This window comes from Octodon degus, unplaced genomic scaffold, assembly GCF_000260255.1.
Source record: "Octodon degus isolate 3935 unplaced genomic scaffold, OctDeg1.0 scaffold00051, whole genome shotgun sequence".
Lineage (NCBI taxonomy): Eukaryota > Metazoa > Chordata > Mammalia > Rodentia > Octodontidae > Octodon > Octodon degus.
The window spans coordinates 10675624-10678696 of record NW_004524627.1 but is presented as its reverse complement, the minus strand read 5'-3'; the positions used below and the strand labels follow the sequence as shown (position 1 = coordinate 10678696).

General features: G+C 38.7%; 1 pseudogene; it reads left to right on the top strand.

The window, feature by feature from the left end:
• The first annotated feature begins 316 nt into the window (after positions 1-316).
• On the top strand, positions 317-2265 carry LOC101562059 (annotated as a pseudogene).
• The last annotated feature ends 808 nt before the right edge of the window (positions 2266-3073 follow it).

Below are 3073 nucleotides of genomic sequence, written 5' to 3'. Positions count from 1 at the left end.
TTTCAAAGGTCTTGCCCTCCTGGTCTGTGTTTCTGCAGCTTCTTCTACTTAAAGTAAGCATCAGTGAGGTGTTTGGGGATTTTCATTTGCTGATATCAATTTTTGTAAAGGTAGCAATGCCAAACTTCTGGTGTCTTCTTTGTAGAGGAACACAATTAAGGCTAAGAGGCCCAGTCACAAGTAGCAAGCCACTGGCCAACTGCTTTAGGAAGACTGCCCTCTTACCTCTGTGATGCCTGTTGAGGATGATCAAGATGGTGTCAGGAGGCATGCTAGCTCAAAGTTTCCTCACATGCTGACTGAAGTGTTTCTTGCCATGGCTGAAGAGTTTTCAGGGCACATCTTCAGTAGGGTAATATCTAGGCATTTTTTGAAGCATAACCACCCAGGTATCTCCATTCTTGTCCCCACCGACTGGTTTTGTGATTGTAGCAAGAATTTTCTCCTTGTTCATCTCAACCTTTCATTTAGCAGCTGTGTACTTTCTCTAGTACAAAGCCTTTCTGGAATACATAGCAGATCAGGAGTATCTACCAATTCCTTTAACCAGGATAGGATTTTGGCTGCAGGGGGTGCTGCCCCTTCTTGGACATTTTGCCTTCACCTTACCCTTTTTATTAGTACTACTAGCAGAAGCCTTCTTGGCTTTGGGTTTCTTCCCTTTAGTGTCTGGCTTCTCAGTTTTTTCACCTGCCATCTTGCAAGATTTTAGGCAGAAGCTTTCTTGTCTCCAATAAATATATTCTGCCCTTAACCTCCACCATTCTGAAAATTCATTCTTCAGTTTTAGAGAACATGAACTCATCTCAGGCATCTTTCAGCTTGGGAGCTTCATTACCCTATATCATTTGGAGGTTGCCCACTGAGACCATTGGACAGAGGATATAACAGATCCATTTTTTGCTTATTGCAAGCAACATACAGATCTTTTGGACAGAAAGTGGAAGAGAAAAACTACTTGGGCCTGAAATCCTATTGTAAAGTGTCTTTGCAAGAGAAAGACAAGCAATTATCACTGAAAGCACAGGGAAGGATTAATGCGCAACTTCAGTAATATCATGCCAAGAGAGAACTAACTCGATCTAGCAGACCCCAAGCTTGGGTTCCCAGAGAAAAATTGCACAGACCACTCACTAGTAGTGTTTTAACTATTTATAAACTGATGCAGGAAGCAAAACTAATGGAGATCAGTACAGATATCTTTCCACTGGACAATTCAGATGCTAGCTTTATTGTGAATGGAAGGAGAAAACATAAGCAGCCAGCTCTCACTGCTGATTTTGTGAATTATTATTTTGAGAAAAGTATGTGTATGATTCAAATTCAGGAAAATGTGGCTGAACAAAAAAGTATAAAGGGTAAGTTAGAGAATTCAAGGAAAGCTTCATGTGGAATATCATAAGACGTGTGAATCTTTAGAAGAACTACAAAATTTGAATGGAAAACTTCACAGTGAAGGGCAAGGATTATGGACCGTACTGGGCAAAATTACAAGGCAGAAGTGGAACATACCAGCAATTTTGTGAAGACTAAATGAAAGAAAAGCAAATAAAAAAAGAAAGAGATGCTCAAAAGACATCTACTCTTCTTACAGTGCTTTGTAATTGTGGAATTTGTAAGAACCATGATCAACACCTTCTTTTATTTATGACACCTGTAAACTCTATTATCACCTTGGATATCTGTATCCTGCTCTTATAAGGATGCCAAGAAATACCAAAAATAGTTATTGGCAGTTCTCAGAATGTCACCAGGCCAGGAGCAGTGACTTGGAAGCAGCCATGGCCATGGAAACCTTACCGGATGGGACTAAAAGGTCACTGAGGGAGATTAAGGAGCCAGTGAAATTTGTTCCACAGGATGTGCCACCAGAACCCAAGAAGATTCCAGTAAGAAACCTGAGAACCAGAGGGCAGAAACAAAGCTTCACTCCTGGGGAAGAAAAACCTGAGGAAGGAGTTTCTAGAGAGAGAAGACAAAGACAGTCTGTATTACAGAAGATGCCCAGGGCTGAAGACTGAACTAAATGGGCAACATGCAGAGGACCTGGAGACAATACAAATCTTGTCAGGTGTGGTGGATGCAGGCTCTGCTACCACCCTGGATGCTTGGATCCTCCTTTGAAAACATCTCCTAAACAAATAGGCTATGGGTGGATATGTCAAGAGTGTGATTCATCATCTTCTAAGGAAAATAAAAAAGAAGCTGAAAGAAAAAAAGGTATCTCAGGAGCTCAGCAAGGTACAAAAAAATCCAGAGAAATAAAAGATTTTTTCTGTAGTGTTTCCGAAAATTTTACAGCTCACGTAGCAGCAGATGAAATTTCTAATTTGTATTACGTTAAATTGTAAGCTCTTATTTCAAAATGTTCTGAATAAAGTTGTTAAAACAGGCACATGTTTTCAGAATTTGTGTTTTAGAGCTTTTTGTTTAAAAAACTGGTCCTTGGAATATTTTTAAGAGGATTAAAATTCTCAATGAAAATTTTAGAACAAAAACAGGATTTCCTTTTGTCTGTAAGTGTAAACTCATCAGGGTGAACTAAAAGAGAAGCTCAGAGTCTGTTTCCTTCTTGCTAATCTGTGCTGGCTTCTTTAAGAGCCTTACCAGGATTTTGGTTATCAACATAAAGAAAAAACAACATGGTTTTAAAATGAATAGAGAATGCTTGCTCATGAAACACTGCAAACCAGTGCCACAAGTTGACACACTGTTTTCTGATTTCATGAACACACATTTCACATGATATTCTAGAATTGCAGGGAAAAAACAGAGAAGGACAAGAATTTAGCATTATGATAGAGGTCTTGCCATGTTGCAGATCTGTGTAGCACATTTACTGATGACCTACTATGTGCAGGTTCCTACTCACTAATCCCAAACTTCTTAAAGATTTCTTTTAATTTTTTTTTTTTTTTAATGTCACCAGGAATCAAACTCAGGACCCTACACTTGCTAGACAGTTTCCATGCCTCTTTTCTTTTCTTTTCTTTTCTTTTCTTTTCTTTTCTTTTCTTTTCTTTTCTTTTCTTTTCTTTTTTCTTCTTTCTTTCTTTCTTTCTTTCTTTCTTTC